Below are 21,995 nucleotides of genomic sequence, written 5' to 3'. Positions count from 1 at the left end.
GTCTTTTGGGAAACTCTCCTCAGATATGGCTGATTCATTGTCCTGCAGAAAGCTTCCACCTTGCACATGTCAGGCCAAGAGATCTGGATGATGAACTTCTCCTGGTGAACCTGGGAAGGAAATGGGAATAGGAGGGAAAGTTCTAAGAGCAGCTGGGAACAGCCTGGGACTGTGGTGAGATACTAAGGTGTGGCCTGGGATGGACTACGTCCCTAACGGTGAATAAAACAGAGCTGACCCCCTTCCTTGGTCCTGAGGGCGAACCATGTCTGTGTGGCTGAACTCGTTGCCTCCTGGAGCAGGATGGTCCCATCCAAACTGCCATGAAAATGGCGTTTTGATGTGCCTTCTTCAGCTGGGAAGGGACATCTATGTGAAAACTTTAATCCACAGACCTTTGAGGGAGATGCAGGAGGTCCACAAATGTAGGCTCCTTCCACCTTTTTGGCCATCACAGACAGGAGATAATGGGAGAACAAAGCTGTGAAGGAAATGCCAAGAGCTGGATCAGATTTCCCAGTGAATCTCTTCCTTCCCCTTCCCCTCAGTGAGGAATCATCTTTAACTTGTTTTTGTTTGTTTGTTTGTTTGTTTTTGTTTCTTTGGTTGGTTTTTTTTCCCCACGGAGGTCATCCCTTGTTGACTATGTGCATATCACCCAGTTTAGTTGTGTTCAAGCTCTCCCTATTTTGACCATTTCACTGATTTCTTTCCACAGAAGTCTTGAATGAGGAAGCTGACTCTGGGCTAATACTGGGATAGCAAATACATCCTCTGAATTCAAAGGACCTTATTCCCTTCATTTCTTGATTCTGAGGAAGAAAAAGAACAAGAAGCCACTCCCTGTCTTTGATACTGCAATGTATATGCTCCATTTCCAAGGGACCACTTGTGGTTCTCTCGCCCCTTGTCCACATCTACAGGGATTCTCAAAGCTCTTCAGCTCAGTAAAAGTACTTTTGTGTCTTGGTGCGAGCCAGGAAGCATTTCAAGCACTCCCAGCAGGACTCTTTCTGGCAGTGAAGCACACAGCCTTCGGGGATGCTGGAAGCTCCCACATTCTGTATGAAGGCTTGATGGCAAAATCAGCCTGTCTGGTGGGCTTCTCCCTGGCTGGCCAGCTGAGGAAGAGTAACCACAGATGACTGATGTGACTTGGAGGCTGCCATAGACCCTTTCTGGGGACAACATCAGTGCTGACTGAGAAGGGCAAGGTTGTGCTTGCAAGTCAGGCTTGTAGGTCAGGAATTACATTTTAGGACCCACAGAGCCCATCATCTGCATTGGTATTAAACCTGCAATGAAGAGTTCATCCCTACTTCTGACTGAATTGCTTGCGATCACTCTTGAAACAACAGGCAGTTTCAAAAAAAGACAGAATAGTAGTTTTGCTACTCTGCTGAGCTGGGGAGAAAAGGGGAAGACTTAGCAGCATTACTGAAGGACTTCGAACCCCCCAAGACTTTGTGCTCATGTTGACCTGAATTCCTCAGCTCAGGCTGCCCATCAATCCCATCTACCCTTGCAACAAAAGACTTTTGAGTTTTGCACATGACCTTCCATCTTCTTGCATGAGATGCTCTCAAGACAGGTGGGATGGATAGAAAGCCCCATCCCCTTACTGGTCCATGCACTCCTGTGCATACTGTGATGATCAGCAGTGCTGGGCACTCCGGATAGCAGATGAGCAGGGCGGATGGGCAGCAGATATCAGCCTGGTTCGCTCCAGCACAGCTGTGTAGATGCACCCTGGTTAGATTAGGTCGGCCCTATGGCAACATATGTGACCACTGCTGGGACGCTGGCAGGTCAATGCCATCTATTCAGAAAGAATGACAGATATTTTTGGGGGGAAATGGCAATTGCCTTCCCATTTGTATGTGGGCAAGCCTTGTTCCACTGCTCTTGAGGAGCAGTGAAGTCTCTGAGCTTGTCCTTTATCTTTGGCAAAGAGCAGGATAATGACCAAAAGAAAGCAGCAGCCAAACCAAACCCACCGTCCTGCATCTTATTTGAGACCCCCTTGTAGCTTGGCTGCCTCTCCCTTTCCACTCTGCCAATATCTTTCCATTTATGCAGTAGCTCTTAATGAGAATGAAGCGACTAATTTGGCCATCCTCGATGTCTTTATAACCCAAGCCCACAGCTACGACAAGCCAGTAGCACTGAGCTAGTTCTACTGATTATTTTAATCTCATCATATGTCTTTTCTGGTCAATAAACTCCCTCTCAAATCAAATTGTTACTGAACATAACCTGACGCTAATGTCCATTGGACTCTGGGCTATAGTGAATAATGTAGTTTGTCATAATTAAGTGTACTGCCTAATTAATTGAGTGGTCAGGATGCTAATTAGCCAGGTTTATTGAGACTGGAGGAGTATGAAGGGCAATACTGCAGCTCATCAAAAGCACTGGAACCAGAAATAAAGTGCATCTCCCTTCCCTCTCCCCTGACAGGCAGACAAATCTGTGCCTATGTAAATTTATGGACTCTGAGCAACACCCAGAGATGGAGATGAACAGGGTCGTGCTGGTCTTGCTGACTTCTTTTCAGTGTGGCTAAGGTTTCTTAGCCTTTGCTCCCATTTTCCACCCATTCCTCTGGCTCGTCCATCACTGCAGCCTAACTCAGCTGTCTCCTCAGTCCTCATCTGACGCTGCCTGCTGTGTCCCCTGCTCAGAGAAGGGACAGCAGGGCTGCCCTGTTTCCCTCCATGACTGCCAATAGATATCTGGGACATGTGATGGGTCATACATATGCAATAAGTTCCCGGAGAGAAGCAGTTCATTACTTTTCCTGCCCAATTTGTTTTTCAGTCCTCTAGTGTGTCTAATTCTCAATGCTCAGATCTTCTTTTTTAGAAACCATTTGACTGACCTGAGGCCTCCTTCTGTGGTTCAAACCTAAGGACTTCTTGGTCTCTCCTCATGACCCATGGAGAAAAAAATTTTCCTTTTCTGTTTTTTGGATCCTTTCACAAGAAGTAAAGGAAAGAATAGAGATTGTGCAGCTGAAGGAGGGTCTTCAGCTGAGATCTGATCCAGTCCTGGCTCTGCCACTGGCCACCTTAGGGAAGCTGAGTGTTGTATTTCAGTTCCTCAGACAACTCATGCCCAAGAGATCCTTCAAGAACTCTCAAGTTTGTCCACATGTGCAATATAGTGGCAGGGTTGGGAGGAGAGGGGGGTGCACTTAGGAAATGAAGGAATATTTAATATGAATTTGCAATTTCATTTTTGCAACAATGAGGATCTGAACATGCCCAGGAGGATTCAAGTGTTAGAGACAACCAAGCAGACCCAGTCCAAGCCCAGCAGCTGGGTAGGAAGAGATGAGTCTTTATTTCAACTTTGCTTCTGTTTGGAGGTCTTGGAGACCAGAGAGCTACCAATGGAGCTGGTGTCTGTGGAGAGCAAACGTGGGCTCTTTGAACTGGAGGTGGTAAGTTAGAAATAATCCTGGAGTCCCATGTTGTTGAGGATCAAGCGTGCCTCAGGATTACAGCCTCCCACGTGATGGAGGTGGACTTTGGCATTCCTCTGGGAGGACTGCTCAGATATTTCCCCAAATTGCTGGACTCAAGAGCATGAGGGAAGTAGAGTAAAAAAGGCCCTCATCCGCTATCCATTCTCTCATCCCTTGTATGCTTAAAAACACTGAGCATGCACAAGCTAAAAACTGTTTTATATCACATTTCTACTCAAGGTGATGAGATTCTCCCTATTTTGGCCAGAATTAAGTGTGGTGCCAGGAAAGATACATCCATCCCACCAGCTATAAACAGCACCTTGATTTTGTGGGCAGCATCCACCAGCTCTGCCCTCCGGTATTTATTTTAGTGCCCGAGTTTCATAAATGCTATAGCAGATCCCCCTTTCTCCGAAATCCACTGCAGGCAGCCAAAGCTTTTGACCTTGCAACTGCCTAATTCTTTCAATGGTCTGTGGCCAGATAGCTTGTTTTCCTTCCAGTTGCTTTCAGTTTCAAACAAATAGTGCTGTTGTGGGTAAAGCTCAGCCCACATTCCAATATCTCACCACATAATTGCGCTGGATTTGACCGCAAGATAACAAGTAAAACTGCTCAGCAGTCAGGTGCTCAAATTCTGCTCTTGCTTACATCCGTGAAACGACGTGATGATTAGTTGCATTTTGTAGCCCTGGCAAATGGGTCTTCCTGTGCCAGGGTCTCTAAACCCCTAAAGGACAAGGTGGCTTCTGCAACAGAGTCTGCCTCCTCATATAGGAAGAGCAGGCAGGGACAAAAACCCCTGCAAGCAAACTTTCTGTGCCTGCGTGCATGCCTCATTTTTTGCTCTTTCTCTTTTGAGAATCTCCAGGTAGAGATGCCTGTGCAAGATTGAGCCTTTCAAGCTATCATTATCCCTAATTTGCAGAATATTCCTTGAAAAAAAAAAAAAAATCAAATTCCTAATAGTCAAAGTTCTCGCTTTTCTGTAGTACAGCAGAAATTTAGCTTGATGTCCCTGAAAACTGAGAGATCAGAGCAATCTGCAACTCCAGTGATCTGTAACCCACTCATTGAAGGGAGCTGGGATGATCTGTCCAGAGAAGGATTGCTCTGCACTTGCCCTATTTCATATATTCTTTCCCCAAATACCCACAACGAGCACTTTTGTGGAGATAACATAAGGTCAGATTTGTGTATTCTGCTTATATACTTATCCAACCTTGCTGTCTTATCAGAAGCAGTAAAAAACATGTTCTTAACAATTTTGTTGCAATAGAAAATTCTCTTCAGTAATTAATGAATGAAGATTTGCAGGAGATCAAAAATACTTAGGTAAACCTTGATCTTTATCAGTACAAGCGGCAGACCAAAAACTGAGGAAGAATTAATTGTGTAAACTAGTAGTTAGGAAGTTTTCCTGCTAACGTACCTTCTTGCTAACAGGTTAGGCAAAGTGAGGATGTAAATCTTGGTCTCAGATATATTCATGATATTTGCTGTCTTGGGTCTAATGATGGCAAAACTTGACCAAATTAGGCTGATACAGGTTTGTGGGGGAAAAGGGTCTGCCTGAAAAAATGTCTGAACATGAGTCCTCTTTCTAGTTTTCCCTTGTAAAAAACTAGCATTAAACAGCTAAAAGAAATAACAACATTTTTTTATCATTTGAGTTAAGTGAACAGAGCTTGTCAGACATGTTCAGATGGGAGATTTCAGTTGGAAAAGGCCAACTCCACAGAAATAGGGAAAACCCAACCTTTGCAAGGACACATAGATCTCATCCCTGTATTTGTATGGAATTACGGTGGCATTTCAATCAAGTCAGAAAGGTTTGGTTTGATTTTGTGATTTCCAATACATTTCAATGTGCAGAAAAATCGAAGCATGGATGGCTTAAGAAATATTTTTAGAATTGTTCCTTTCATAAAAATTCTTACGTATATGTATGTATAAACAGACAAATAAAAATGAAATTATAAATACATATATATATGTAAGTATGCATGTCTTTTATAGGTATAAATATATATATATATATATATATATATCTTGAAGCAGGATAGGAAATTTGAAACTGTGACCCAGTCTAATACCGGCAGTATCACTCAGTTGATGTATTTTCAGTCCTAGATTCAGTAAAACAGCTTATTCCCTGTCAATTTCCTGATGTGGTACATTTTTGGATTTTCTTTTATTTGCTCTGCAATGGGGACTAACGTTCATCTCCTGACAAATAGGTTATACCTGTATGCAGAAGGCTGTTAGAAGCACAATTTTGTTACTGTCTTAAAACTAAAATATCCTCTTCCTGCACTCCTATACCTGTTTTAATTGTCAAAAATCAAATTCCAGCTTTATATGCACATGATTGTCTATATGGTAATGCAAAATTTCTTTCCTCTCCTCCCTAAATTCGTGCCTTTTCTGAAATAAAACTGAATCTAGCAGGGGATTTCTCATGTCCTTTAGTTCCCATGCCAGCTGGTGGGGCTAGGTCCTGGTACCAAGGCTCTGGTCCATTTGGGGGACATCTTTGCTGCCAGATAGATGCTTTTTCTCCAGGACAAATGATCAACAGCTGCTGGCAAAGCCTGTCCCCACTCTGGGCTTCTCCTCTGGATGGTTTGGTTTAAAAATAAACCCCAGGATGGCCAGGGGTCCTGGTGTGGAGGGAGGATGGTGATGGGGATGAGATGGGGATGCATTGGGGATGGGTGCCCCACAGGTGCCACCCCAGCACAACAGGATGTTTGGTTGCAACCACATCCTCAAGAGATGTATTGAGGAAGGAATGCCCACCACCATGCTCCTACCTGGTGAGATGGGGAGAGCTACCATTCTCCCTTGCCTCTTTACAAGCGCCTCGCTTGTAAACGCATCTTTTTGGGACCATAGCTGACGTTCCCCGCGTGCACCGGCTGGTGGGGAGGAATGTCCCCAAGGAATCCCCCTCCATCCCTGCCAGCACCCAGGATGGGGTCCCCTATGCAGGGGGACATTTCTCAAGTATCGTGCTTCGTCTCTGCTGCCGCCGCCGCCACCGAGCACCCCCAGCCAAAACGCATTAAACGGCTCTGCGGGACCTGCCATCTCTCTTGAATCCATCTTCCCTCGAATCGCTGTATTTCAACCAAACAGGATTTGTTCCACTACAATTTGTCAAGATTGGACAAGGCCTCAAAGTTGGCAGAGACATATATTAAAGGTTTCTCAGGGATTGGAGCGAGAGAGGCAATTACCTTCCTGGGCTCAGAGACGAGGGAGCGTGGCTCCTGTCCCTGTTGCATAGCGCAGCTAGGCTGAGGGGGTTTCTCTTCCTTCCCTGCCAATAAATAAAAATAAGATAAAGACCCCCTCCTCCCTCCCTAAACTGCCACATGCTGCGAGTGGAAACCTAAAACTACGGCGAGCTGGCTCGGCGGGGAAGACAGCTGCGTGTGTGCTGGCATTGTGGCCACCGGCAGCCAGCCATGGTGGCCATCCATGACTGCAGTGGCACCTGGGGACAGACCTCAGGACCTGCCCTGGCCTGAAGAACCTGTCCCCAGAAGAGGTCAGCATCTGCCATCCTCCTTCTCCGGCTCTGCCTGGTCCCTCCATGGCGCCTGGGAGGAGATGTTGCAGGGTGCTGGGAGATGAGATGGGGATGCATTGGGGATGGGTGCCCCACAGGTGCCACCCCAGCACAACAGGATGTTTGGTTGCAACCACCAACCCCCTTAAGCTTCTAATTTCAGGGAAGAGGACTGGCTTATGGGGAGGGAGATGTCTGCCTGCATGGACCCCAGCAGGGGAAGGGGTGGAAGCAGCAGTCATGGCTGGGGCATCAGATGGGGCACTTCTGGGAAGGCGGGAGGAATGAGATCATGGCTCTGGAGGGATGCCAGCCTGCCTGGGATGGGGAGATGGCATTTTGTGCCAGCCAAACCACTCTGCTCCAGTTGATGCAAATAGTCTAGCATTTTTAGGGGATCTGTGCTGCTTACAGCTCACCTCCCTCCCCATTATTTGCCCCCAAAAGTAATTTCAGGGCTCTCCCACCCACCTGGGGAGGAGTGGGGAGCAGGGGAAGGTTACTCCAGGAAAGAGACTGTCTCTGAGGGAGGTTGTCTTTGAAAATATCTCCTCTGCACAGTCAGGTGCGTGTTCCAGGGGCTGGCTCGTGTTAGCCTTCATTTTGGATAATATGGAATAACTCCAGTGAAATCACCGGGGACTGCAGTGGAGTAGGCCCAGCATGAGTTGAAACAGAAATTAACCCTTGGCACATGCCCATGGATTTATCTGAAGGCCCTTTGTAGGCAAAAGATTTTATTACACTGGCTTAAGTGGGCTTTGGATGGAGTCTCTAGAAAATGCAGTGGAGGGTTGCTAGAAACCTACCTAGCTAATTAATCAAATAAATCACCCGCATTCGCATTCAGTCATCTGAAATGGAGGTGGCACAGTTTTAAGTACTGCTCCAGGATCCCTGGCTTTGTATCTTCTGGATTATTATTATTTAATTATATTGAAGCTGCATTTGGAAGCTGGTAGGCACCAGTTACCAGGTGAGAGCTCCCTCCTTTATTATGAGTCGTGGAAAGATTTGATCTTTCTGTTCTGATGATGAATTTTCACTGATGATATTAAGCTTATTTCAAATTAGTTAAAAAAAAAAAAAAGTGTTTTCTATTTTGAGCTGAAAGGGAAGTGAAGAAATAACTCCCTACTGAGAGTAATTCTTATCGTTTCAAGATATGATGACAGATGAAAAGAAACTTCAGAGCTGATATAAAATGAGATTCCTAGCTTTGTGGGGGAAAAAGGGCCAATATTTTGTGGGAATTTTCATGGCAAATACATTCATTTATTTTTGTTGACAAAACATTGATTTGAAATGCTTTGATTGCCCTGCTCACATCTGACAATAATTGTATATCTCGTGGTGTTAATTTCTTACGGATTGTCAAAGAGAATTGAAAGCCAAACACATCAGAAGTACAACAGGGAGAAAGATGGTTTTAACTTTCCCTTTCATTTTGTTTATTAACACAGAATATTTCCCTACTTTGGTTTCTGACTGGAGATTGCAGTTTCTTTCTTTCTTAAAGGCTCAGCTGTGCCGGCGCTGCACTCCTGCTGACTTCCATGCTGAACGTTTTCTAGCCTCATTTTAGCACCGTTGGGTGCTGGGGAGTGAGGATTACAGCACCAGTCACTGCAAGGATTTTGCTTTTTGGGGCACTGGAGTCTGTGCATTTCCCCTGGTGATGTATCCCATCTGGCCTCCATCCCTGAGCATCCTCTTCCTCACATGAGTGATTTGCGGGGTCTTATGGGTCGAGGCTCTCTGTCCAGGTGTGATGAAATCCCCTGACATTCAGTAATAATCAAATTACATTCAGGAGAGGATCCTCTCTCCAGCTGGGCAGGAGAAGCTGCAGAGCTGACCACATTGCTTGGTTTTTTTTCCTAGTAGTTTAACATCCCAGATACTGCTGGATGACCTGCTAATGGAGGAGGGCTTGCCCCATACTTAGGGCATCACTGTGGTGCTCAGGAGATTGGGTTTGACACCTGGAGCCCTGGCTGGACAGCTGGGAAAGTCGCTTAATCTCCATGTGACAATGGAAAGTGGAGTTGGGGGTATTTTCAGTAGCTCTGTCTGAGTGGTGTTCTTTGTAGCAGAGTTGCCCTGATGCCTGAACTTGTCTCTTACCTGTGCAATCAAGGGAAGGTAAGAACCTCTCCCTATTTACAGCAACTGCAATTAACAGTCTTGCTTCATTACCTGCAAGAAAGGTGTGACTTGCATCGTGAGCTCCCAAACAAAGCCATGTGCCTCACACAAAGTTCTAGGTGGTCTACAGCCTCTCCACCACTGAAATGAAGACATGGTGTCAGATTAATTCTCCCTTCCCTGGCTTTGGGTCAGCCTGTAGAGGGGAATGGAGGGTGAGATATTTTAGGGTGGAATCACTGCTAATGGGGCAGCTCAACACCCCAAGGTGAAAATTGGGCTCAGAGCCCTGCCAGTGCCACATCTAACCATGGGGCATGTCCCCTCCTTCTGCCCATCTCCAGGAGCAACCGACAGCAGATGCAAGGGACCTGTGTAAGAACAGGGCACGTGCATTGACACTTCCCTCAAATACTTTCCTGGTCTGGATTTGGGATGGGGGCAGGGGTGAGAGAGATTCTACTGTCCTTTGCTGCAATAGCTTTGATATCCATCTGGGGAAGCTTGCTAGGCCATCATCACACACACACACCCCTCCCCAAGATTGGCTCATTATTATGATAATTTGTGTTAACACTTGCCTCTTTGCAGTTGTCTCTTCACTACGCATCAGGGCTTCTCAAGACTTCCTCCAAGTGGAGGATCTATCTGAGCATGGGACTAATGTAGACACAACTACATCAGCAGTTACCTGCACCCAAAAGGGGTATAATTAGGGAACTGCTGGCCTAACAGGCATGATTATGCTTGCAAACCACAGGAAGGACAAAATGGAAGTTCACAGGTTTGACATGGTCCGTGGGACAGCCCTATGTGCCCTTGTGTTGTGGCCCTGGAGGACATGGGAGAAGCATGTGTGTGCAACAGCCCCTCCGTTCCCAGGAGGCAAGTCCCCAAACTTGCAGTGAGGAAGGGGAAGGTTGGACAAGTCTCATGCGAGGTTGGTTCTCCTTTTCCACCCCTGCTCTCCTCCCTGCTCTTGGTGCACAGAGGGCTGCAGGGCGAAGGCAGAGGTGATGGGCAGAGGGCCCACAGCCAGAAGGCGCTGGCATGATTGAGGCTGAGACATGCTCCCAGGGAAGATGCCACTTGGGCTCACTGTCTGCCTGTCTTTCTTGCCTCCTCTTGTTCTTTATCACTCCTGCTTTCACCCTCTCTCCCTCCCTCAAGCTTCTCACAGCCCTCCTGGCTGCCTTTCCCTGCTGGTGGCCAGCCCTGGTTGGGTTAGATCAGAGGGCTGCAGAGACAACAAGAAGGACAGGGAACCATGCCAACTTGTCCTGCCCAGCCCTGTGTCCCTATCTGTCATCCCCAGTCCAGATGCGCTTCCTCTCCTTAAACAAGATCTCAACTGACCGTAAGGCTTCTGTCACTCCGACTACCAAAATCAAACCCCTTCCCTCATCAAATCCCTAATCAGCCGGAACGGCACTGTAAGCCGTGCTAAATTGACTCCTCTTTGCTCCTTCTGCTGACCGCTGCCCTTCAACAAGCTGGCCCTGTCTCTGACTCCGAGGGCAACATCGCGTCTAATTATATTTCCCCTGCCTTTCCAAATCCTCTCAGGCACCCAGACAAGCACAGGTATTGAGGAGGGTGGGAGGATTAGCGGAGAACCCAGTCACGTATTGCAGCAGGAAACATCTTGCAGCTGTGCAGGCTTGCATGCTTGGGAGGCATGTCTGTGGGGGCAGGCATGGGAGGGCTCCTGCTCATAAGGACCGTGCAGCAGGCAAAGGTCCTGGTGGAGGTGGTGGCATAGTGAGACCTTGCGGGTGAACGTGGCAAAACTGTGCAACCACATTCACCCCTTCCCAGGAGAAACCGGTTCCCTTCTGGCAGCCCAAGAGAAAGGGATGGAGGGAGGACAGGGCAAGTTTTGCACTCTGGTGGCACTCACACATCCTCCAGCATGGTTCTTCAGCTTGTTTTCCAGGAGAAAAAAAAAATCCCTGTGTCCACAACCAGGCACTGAACACATCCTTGCAAATGGCTTTATGTTAATTGCCCTAGGAGTCTGAAAACATTCAGAAGGAGGGAGTGAGGTTTCTCAATGGAGATACCAAAAAAGGAACAACCATGAGCAGTGATTTTAAAATGCTGTAGAGATCTGCCCTCCCTGGAGAACAAGCTTGGTGAAGGGTCCTCTGCTGCTGGGCCAGGCTGGCCAAGAGAGGCCAGAGCTTCTGGGACCATGGGAAGACATGGGAGGATGGGCAGCCATCCAAATCTGGAGCTGGGATGATATTCAAATTTGCACTGATGCCCTCAGCCGTGTTAGCAGTGCAGGGACTAAAGCACCCTCAAACCAGGGTGAGAAGGTCGGTGGAGGTGGTAGTAATGTGAGGGGTTAACACTCATCTTAGCTAAGCCAGCAGTCACAACCCACCCCCAAGGTACGGGGAGTCAGGATGAAGGGAAGAATGTGATTTATTCCATTTTCCCCACTCGGCAGGATTTTCCCCGAGATGCCATGTTCCTGCCAGGAATATCTCAGTGTCAAATCTTTGGGCTGCATTTTCATCCGGGAGATGTGAATGGATTATCGAGTGAGGGAATGTAATGAATTTGATTATGCGTAAATAAACTTGGGCTTTGGAAATGGAATTAGTGCGGGATGTTTTAATCAAAGGAGAAGATGAATAGGCAGTCGGATAATGCCCAGGCACTGGTCACAAGAACCACAATTTATAGCCTGTGTTGCCACATAGTCAATTTGGGTTTAATTTCATTCTATTGCTCGAGCTCTCTTTTATGGCAGCGCTCTCTGATGGAAGTTGGGTGATGAGAGACGTCTGTTTTTTTGGTGTTTAGAAGTTGAAGATTATGCTTGCCTGGGATATTCAAGATCACGATCATTTCTCTGCTGCCTTTAGGGTGACCTTTCATAGCGCCAGCGGTGAACTTCTCCGCTGGCTCCTGCAGCATCTGCTGGGACCAGGGGATTGCTCCTTCAGGTTATTTAAGATCTGGGGAGCACAAAGTGTAGGCTGGAAGAGCTCACAGAGCTGGAGAGATGGAGTGACCTTCATTCCCTCTGTTAAGCCCCTCTAGAGAAGGAATGGGGGTAAATGGGTATCCCCCCATAACCATGAATATGAACTGAACGGGGATGGTGCATCCAGTTCAGCTGGGGATTTCGATCCCTGCCTGGAGATTATGCACCTCCCAAGTGTATTTCTGGTCCTCTTAATTCCAGCAGTGACATGTACTGTGGACAGGCAGAGATTATACCCCAAGGCAGGTGATTCTGGGTCCTGTTCTTGTGCTCAGCCCAGCAAGCCTCTCCTGAATCCTAGGATCAAAGGATAATTCAGGTTGGAAGAGAGCAAGAGGTCTTCTACTCCAACATCTTGCTCCAACAAGCTTCAGCACAACCTCTCTGGGCAACCTGTACCAACTCATGACCACCTTCCTCATGAAATCACTTCTCCTTATATCAAGCTGGACCCTCTTTCATTTCAACTTCAGTTTTCTCTCTTGAGGGTGGTGACACTGTGCCTGTCAGGAGAGCAAGGCAGTGAGGCCAGAGCCTGCCCCAATTTCTACTGCAGGAACCAGCCTTGGCTGGTGATGGATGTCAGCTCTGGCTCTGGTGTCTTTCTCTGGGCAACACCAGGAGCTGTGGCCTCTCTCTTTTCCAACCAGGGGCACATACCTCCAGTTGGCTACAGAGACCAAAACCTGAGAAAGGGATGCCCAGTGCTTGTGCTTGTGGTGAGAGGCTGCTGGTCCCACCACCACAGGCCTGGAGATGACCGCTGTACCTGGGACACCCCGTGCATGTGAGCTGTGCGCTGGAGTTACCTGTCCATGGGCTCTGGATTTCAGCGTGCGGGTCAGGCTGGGATGTGACTGATCACCAGAGAAAGCGTGTGTGCGGCTGCGAGCAAGCAACACTTGTGTCACTAAAAATGCAGCTGCAGCGTGTCATATGTAACTACTGGGCTGCTAGAGGGGATGAGGGATGGGTATGATTTGAAAGCTGAAAATATAAAGCCAGTGCCTGCCACGGGATGCCAGCTCTTGACTTCTCTCCCACTGCCCAAGCACTGTCGTACACACATTTCGCCCTCCCAGATGTCGTGTGTCACCTCACACTTGCAGACCCACATTTTCTGAGCGTGCATCGGTGCTGTCCCCGTGTGCACGGCCCTGCAGGCACAACCAGCCCTGCTCTATCCCCCCATGCCCCTGAGCCAGCAAGCAAGTCTAGTTAGCAAGCCTTGGGTGCAGGCAGAGGGTGCCCTGCCTGCTCCGTGTGATCTGGCAGGTCCGGGTAGATTGGGCAACTTGTGGGAGAGAACATGGCAGGTTGGGGGGCTGCTTCAACTTCTCAAGATGGTCTTTATGCACTGTATAACAATATCCTCCCTCCCTGGGTCTCAGGGACACCTGCACGCACTCACGTGCTGACCCACAAAGTTAAATTTGGTTCTACATCTTCTCTGGGAGCTTGGCATACAGAGCAACTCACTTGCAGATGTTCATGGGAGGACGATTTCTTCTCTTCCTTTCCTTTCTGACCTCTCCTGCCCTGGTGCCCAGCTCCCTGCAGAGGAAGGGAGTCAGGCTGGAGCATTTATGAGCTGTTCCATTAGTGACTGCGGATTTGCAAAAATAATAATAATAAAAAAACACCACTTCCTTTCATTCCGTGGAGCAAAAATAACAAGTTCCAACCCATAAAATTTTATGAACAACAATAAAACGAAAATGTTGTCCCCTCTACTGAGGTGTTTAAGAAGCTGCTACGGGATTTGCTCGCCTTGTCATTTGTGCACTCCACAACAGGGATATAAATTGTATGAAACAAGTGTAAGACTCAAGCTCACACACACATGCATTTACACCCACATAGGAGGGAAAGGGAGAAGGAGCAGGATAATCCATGGTGGGTTAAACAGCTTTGGTTTGTGCATACATTTATTTACAGTGAATAAAGGATCGTTGTCAAAGCACAACACAACACTGTACCGGTTTGTTTGCTCCCTGTCCTTCACCTATGGACCACTTCCTCATGACGCTGACCCTGCAGACATTAAGTCCTTGCTCCCCTCGATTCAGATCAAGGACTTTAGCAAGGGTCTCTGGGAGCAGGACAGGATGCTCTAAGCACCAGGCTGATCAGGTGTGATCTTTGTCTTCTCTAACTGCAGTTTTCTAATGAAAAATCATTTCATTGAAAAATAAGCCCAAACCCTTTCTTGACCAGCTCTGCTCATAACTGTCTAATATTTTTCACCTTCTGAGCTGAAATTTCCAACTCTGCTCTTAGCCCAATAGAAATGCTCCAGAGGCAGTTCAAAGAAAAATGATATTTTCAATACAATGACAACAAAATCAAATGTGTTTCTACCTACTTCCCGAATTCATGTAAAAAAATTGTGAATTTTTTCCCCAAGAAACTGTAGAGTAATACTGGATATTGGAAGCTGCTGTTCTGGGACATCAAAACGTGGCATGGGATGAGCCTTACAGGGGAAGACTTAAATCAATAAGCTTTGAGCCTGGGAAAATAGGACATTCATTGGAAATGTGTACAGCCAGCACATGGGGTTTTTTCCCTTGCAATGTTTTGCGTGTGAGGAGTGATTCTTTCATCTGGATTATTCCCTCATTAAAACTAAGGGCTGTCAGATTTGCTGCCAGGATCAGGGCTAGGCTTCCTAAAGTGCTTGCATGGGTAGCTGTTCATTTGTGAGGGCTTTAAGGAGGGCTGCGTTGAGATTTGTGACATTAGGGGAACAAACCCCATTTTCACACAGATTTGAAGACCATTTAGGAAGTCCTACCTCCCAGTCTGCCTGAGATAGTGAACCGGAGCTCCTTTGCATGAGCACCCTCATATCTACATGGTGAAAAAGCTTGAGGAGAAAACCCAGCTGCTTTATCTCCACACTGTCCCTTGGATTTTACAAAGAATAGCAAACCACCCTGGAGATTTTGTTGTTAAAAGGGGCATTCACATGAACACACTTGCAAATTTCTGAACTCCCTGAATCTCATTATTTCCAAAACTCAAAGCTCTTGCAATTAATTTTTTTTTCTTCAAATGTCTGTTTTGTTTTGCAGCTGTTGTCTCTCAGGATCTCAAGTCCTCCTGTACAACACAGCAGAGGGGAATTAGCAGAGATTCCCCAGGGCAGTGGGAGCTCCCTGGGTCCCCCCTAACCTGCATCCTCACCCCACAAAAATGACGAACATGGAAGTCCTTTTTGTGCTGCTCTTGCTGCTGGGATGCTGTGACACCAACAAAAGGGGCAGGATGAGGCCACTTGACAGGTTATGTGAAGAAAGATGTTGGCAGAACATCGCTGATGGATTCGTGGTGGAAACCTGGGGTGCTGCTTCCACATCCCACCCTCCGATCTGTACCTCTCATGCCTGCCTAGAGTCTGGACACTGACTCCCAGAGATAATTACTAAATCCAAAATCCCTCAGGAGCAGAGAGTAGGATCCAGGAGTCCTAAGCCGCTCAACCCTGCTTCAGATAATAATTTTCTTTATTTGCTGCTTTTCCCCAGATCTGCAAAAGGAACCCTCAGGTTTTGCCCCCCTCGAGACCAGCCACTAAATGGCATGGTAAGGAGAGGACCCAGGAGTCTTGCCCCCCTGCCCCATCACAGCTCATAGCCCCCACGCCTGCCGTCGTTCTGTTCCCCCTGTGCTAAACTCTTTTCCAACTAATCTGAGCAGTTGGCAGATTTTGTGTGTCTAATGGGCTGCGGACAGCACGGGTAGTTAACTGTTCGCAAACTGCCTGGTGATACCAATCGCATTATCATAGCCGGCAAGAGATTAAGGCTCCAATTAAAAAGTGACAGGGCAGTGACCAACCGTGAGCAGCCTTGGTTCCCAAAGATCCAATTTAGGGACTGATTGAAACAGTAATGGGGTGGGAGCAACACGGAGCTGAGTGGTCCCTGGGAGGTAGTGCACGGTCCTGTTAATCTGGGGAGGGGTGGGGGGTGTCCCCCCAGGGATGCTTAGGGAAGGATTTTCAAGAGGTCTTGCTGGACAAAGGGGAGGAAGCAAAAATTGCTGCAGACGTGTCTGCTTTGGCTATACCAGATCCCTGCAGAGCCAGGATGGCTCTTGCACCTGTGGAGTAATGGGTAAGCTGTGTTGGGCATGACCTGCCTCTCCAGGATCTCAACTCTTTCTTGAAAAGCCACCTCTCTCATTCTCTCAGCATCAGTTCCTGCTTTACAGGGTTCTCCCCTCTGCCTCCAATCCTTTTTTCCCTCCCTCTCCCTTTCTCCCAGCAGGAGCGGCCCAGCCTGGTTTTGGCTGTTCAACACCAGGCAGCAAAATGTAATGACCTGCTTTGCAGGGAAGCCTTGAACTGCTTTTTTGTGATAGATAAGACAGTGAAAGAGGAGCTTCCGGCTGAGCCTTCCCTGGAAAAAAATATTTATTTGATGGGGAAGTTGGGAAGAGAAAATGGTGAGTGTTTGCAGAGATGTTGGAGCAAAGAACAGCACTGGCAACCTCACAGGGAAATTAATAATCCTGTATTAGGACCAGGGGTCATATGCACAGTAAATAATAGATGGACGAAAACAGACCTGTGAGTATTTAGTTCTCAAGCAGTTGCAGTCCAAGGTCTGCACTCAGGGAAGGAGCAGTCTTGTGAAAAAAAGGCCACAGTCTGGTCTTGAACCAGCACAACCATGCACATAGGCAAAGGCAAGGACTGAGGCTGACCAAGCGGTTTGGGAAGCTGCATCTCACATGCCTCTGCTGTTTGGTTTTGGAAAAGTCCCTAGCACACATGGAAACTCAGTCAGTTAGCAGTGCCCCAATCTTTTCTGGGTGTATTGGCCAGGGGCTAGGTAGCTTGCCACCCTGCATGGAGAATTTAATAGTATGGGCATGGGCTCTTCTGTGCCAGCTGGTCTCAGTGGAGGCCCTAATGCAGAGATACAACCCTTAAATCCTAACTTGTGGTGCCTGACCTTGCAGCCTTCATCCCTTTTGCTCTGCACCTTGGGGATGTGTATCGTTTCCAAAGTCTTTTGAAGAAGCTGAAAATTCCCCCAGGCATTATTCTGACACTCTCTAGCTTCCCCCAAAGGGGGAACTTGTTGGTTCTCCTCAACCACAGCTGGGGAGCAGCAGAAGCATGCTCCCATCTTCATCGTGGATCAGACCGAGGCTTTGCCTGTGTTTTACAGGTATTTACTGACTGGAAGGGACTGGGAGAAATGGATTCCTCATAGGTTTTGGAGAACAGTGTATGAAGCAAGTTTGGACTCTTCACAAGTGCAAAGAATCATGCCCTGTCTCCCTTCCTTCCCCTTCACCATCACTCTTTGTCCAGAACACTCACCTACATCCTTATCAGGTGCTGATCTTGTCCCCATGTGCCCAGTTTGCACCTCTCTCTAATCTCTCTTCCCAACTTTCCTCCCAGTGCTGCTGAGCACTTCTACAACCTACATTTCCACTGGAGTGTGGGCTCCCTTCTGAGAGCAGAATATCACCCTGGGAACATGATCCTGGTCGATAACTATTGACTGATAAACCAACAATGCATTTCAGTGCAAGCCTGTCGATTGGTGGGATTGATTTATCTGCCCCTCTTTCTCCAAAGGGCCGACTCCTCTGACAGGTCCCTGATTTACAGGCCAGGACAGTCAGGCTGCTGCTCTCCATCAGTCATGGATTCAGCTGCTGAGGCTCTTTGCTTTTGAGAGAGGGACGGCAGCAGTGTTTGTGGCTGGAGTGAATCCAGGGGAGGGGATGGCCTCAGAGGTGCAGATCCTACACCAAGGTCTTCAGTTAGGTCTCTGGTAGCCCCAGGTTAGTTTTCTTCTTCCTCTGACTAGGAATGAGGGCTGGAGCTTCCAAACAAGTTGCATTTCCAGAGAGCTACTCACCCATCTTGATGGTGCCCTCAGGTTTCCATCATTTACTGGATGTGGCATCCCTGGAGGGCAAAGAATGGCTGCTATTTCTGGTTGTGGGAGCTGCCCTGCTCTCTTTCCAGTGATGGTGGTGAGGACAGATATCCCAGCCCTGTGGGTTTGACAGGGTGGGAAAACCCCAGATCCCTCCCTAACCAAGGATGGGACAAATCATCACAAGAATGTCGGGTCTTGGAGGATGTCTATGTGGACAAGCTGTTCCTTGGCATCCCATGGGAGAACTTCTGTGGTCCTCAGCTCTGTCTCTGAAGATGCTTCACATTCCTCTCCTGCAGGGTCACCAGCTCTGGGAATTTTGGTTGTAAATCTCTTTTGCAAGAACTTGTAAAATAAAGGATTGAGGGATGGTAGATGCCCCATCCCTGGAAACATTCAAAGTCAGGTTGGACCCGGCTCTGAGCAACCTGATCTGGTTGAAGATGTCCCTGCTCATTGCAGGGGGAGTTGGACTAGATGACCTTAAAAGTCCCTTCCAACCCAAACTGTTCAATGATTCTGTGGTGCCATAGTGGCTTATGACTCCTGTTCACCTTAGGGGCTCCCCAGAGTTCCTGTCTTATCAGTGTTCTTGACCTTCTCATGTCATTGCCTTGGAGAATAGAGAGGTGAGCCCTAAGCATTCAGAATCAGTCCCAGATATTCACAGATGTCTGATGTCTGTCTGGGACTTGGTAACCCTGACAAAGCCACAATGAGTCTGGGAATCATAACCACCTCTCTGGAGCTGTAACTGCCATCCAGTCCATCCTCTCTACATCTCTGCACATCCACCTCCTGTGTTTGGGGGTTCCCGAATCCTGGGGGATTTGAATCATGCATATGGTGTAGTTGCCATGTGCTTCACAGCAGGAGATCTCCATTTGCTATCTGAGTGCCTCTGTACATGGTCAGTCACCTGGACTCAGCACTCCTCTGATACTTCTGTTGCAGCATTGTTTAGGTTGCTGCTGGGTTTCATCAGAGTCATGCTTTTGATCTGTGCACAGATCCTTATCCTGATGGACTTTTCAGAGGGGAGAGCAGCAGGTAGATTTTGCCATCTGCATGGACAGACAGACATGCTTGGAGAGAAGGAAGCCTCATTTCAGCTACTGCCAGGATGGAGCTACTTCCAGAGTGTCTCTCCCTGCTGGGGCATGAATTCCCTGTAGCCAGAAAAAAGATTAGTTTGGGGAGTGGAAAACATGGCACTGACACAGAGTCCAGGGGAAATTTGGGTGTGACATGGGTCAAGATTATACCTGGGGTGAGACACGAGGAATGTTTTTATCACTACTACCATGGGGCAAATGCTTCATCAAAGGTCTCACGGTAGACCTATATTTTGGCATTCTTCTTAACTGTGGTTGCTTGGGTCAAATTTGCTCTGTTCCCCCTTGTGGGGACACATTTTCTTTAAGAGTGAGGCAGGCTGTGTAGTGTTCATCATAATTTGAGTTATGGATCATAGAGTTATGGACCATGGGCAACTGGTGGAGCAGCTGTAGGGTGACTCCAGCTCATCTGCTGTCTTTGCCCAAGAGCTACCTCTGCTGCAGCTGTAGGGTGACTCCAGCTCATCTGCTGTCTTTGCCCAAGAGCTACCTCTGCTGTCACTTCTCTGTGAAGAGTGGGTCAGGACATCTTCCATATATCCACGACCCAGTGGTACAAATCAGTGGGGACATCACTGTGTGGCCTCCAAAAGCAGACTTGCTCTGTGCCATGAAACCTCCCCCTTCCTGCTACAAAAACTTTTTGACCTGACTATGGTATCTTCACCTTTTGAAGCCAGCTGATGAACGTATCTCATAAGGCAGTCTGTTTAGCATACAAAGGAAGAGCTGAGGCATCAGAAGCAACTTTCAGTTCATGCAGGGAGTTTGTGACAAAGAGAAGTGCCTGAATTGCAGACCTGAACAGTTTTAAATACCCTCTGTCATTTCTCTCTGACCAATATTCTTCTCTGTGTAATTGTCAGGGCTTGGGATTAAAAGGACAGGAATTGTATCTCCTCTGCTGTCTTAGAGGGCAAGGTATTTTGGATTCAACATGCAGTTATCTGTGTAGAGGATGTCTCTTCACACCTCCCAGTCTGACAATCACGCAAGTGTTACAAACCTTCTTTTCAAGCAACTTTCCCCAATTTAGGATGCAGTAAAGCACAGACAGATCAAGTGATTTAAAGCAGGGGCACAGCCAGGAGAAGAATTTGGGATTGCCGGGATGTCATGCTTGGGTACAAGAGACCTGCCTTCCCTTCTTCAGTCATCTGCACTGTCTGGTCTGTCAAAGCTCCTGAATTATCCCACCATGGGTTTGATCCCTTCATGCTCTGTATCACAAGATCCATGCACTTCACCTTCCTCTCCAGCTAGACAACACCAGTACTGGTTTTGTGAAACCAGCTGGCTCAGAAGAAAATAAACTCAGTCTCACCATCTTGCTACTAGATATGAATACAAAGAAGCATATTCTTGTGTTTTGGGACAGAGACATTCAGACTCACATCCCCATTCACACAGCATACATGCTTATCAGACTGCCTGACAAGGGAATGCAATCCCATCTCAGGAACTGCTCCAGGATTTTCTGTGAGCAGGTGATGCTTCAATGTTAAATACCCACAATGCTAGGTAAGTGAATTGCAAGTCTTTCGAAGTTGCATAGGATTAACTTTGAGCTAAATCCCTGAAAAACCACATGGCTGGTGACATTTCAGTTGATCCCTGTTCTCCAGGCAGGGCATGCTAAGGTTTCTGCTCCGAAGCTCCATGCTCGGTTGGTCACGGTGGTGGCTGAACAGCTGGGGAGATTTCTACTCAGTGTCATCTTTATCAAAAATTATTTGTCTTTTCAGCCTTACAGCCTTTCTTCCTTCCCTTAGAAACTTCTTTTTTAATTGTTCCAGCCTGGAAATATTCGTATTACCTGTCCACTCCACTGACCTTTTCCTTTGCTTCTGGTCTCGTGTAACAGCAGAAGGTACAAGAACACTTGAGGCAGGTATATGTGGAGTAATCTGACCATCAGATGGGCTTGCAAAGGTTTGGATGCACATTAGGAAACCATGAATCAGTGGCTGGCTGGGTATACTGAATTATCCCATTCATAAAGGGATCCCGATCCTCTGACTGGTTCATCAACTGATGTAATGGACTTACATGATCATGACTGGCATCAGAGAAGCGCCTGGCCCAGAGCTATTCAGGACAGAATGGGTCCATTAAACAATCTGATGAGATCACTTAGCTGACAACCCAGCATCCAGAAACAGTTTGAACTAGTATGCACAGTTCAGAAAGCATTCGGGTATGTTTTGAAGGTATACAGGTGATCTGTTCTTCCACTGCTTTAGGAAATAGGTTCTGATGGTTAACTACTCCATCAAGAAAGTGAATCTTCCTTTTGTTCTATGTAAACATAGACACATATATAGGAACTATATATGCATATATTCATAAAAATAGATTGAAAGCATTATTTATTTATTTATTTATTTAAGTGTTCAGCCTTTGGCAACTGTTCTAAATTTTTATATTTCTTCCTCATCCTTACCCAAAGATTGAACGTGACAAGTTTTATTTCTCTTCTCACTTGGATTCTGCATAAGAGCGAGTGATCTTATAAACGATGTGAATGATAAATCCCAAATGCACCTAATTGACTTTGATATCTTTTTTTTTTTTCTGGTGAGCTACATTTGCCAGTTTGCTTTGAAATGAAACTTAAAGGCTGTTCTGTGCTAATGCACCAAATAAAGCTCAGGTGTGGATGGCTGTGCTTCATCTTTTGCCATGGGAAGTTGCACTTTTTGTAGCCAATGCCTACTTTGGCCATTATGTCCTCCAAAATCCATGCTGTTCACTGGAATTGTGAGTCATA

This window comes from Pelecanus crispus, chromosome 2 (genome assembly GCF_030463565.1).
Source record: "Pelecanus crispus isolate bPelCri1 chromosome 2, bPelCri1.pri, whole genome shotgun sequence".
Taxonomy (NCBI): domain Eukaryota; kingdom Metazoa; phylum Chordata; class Aves; order Pelecaniformes; family Pelecanidae; genus Pelecanus; species Pelecanus crispus.
This window is presented reverse-complemented; position numbering follows the sequence as displayed.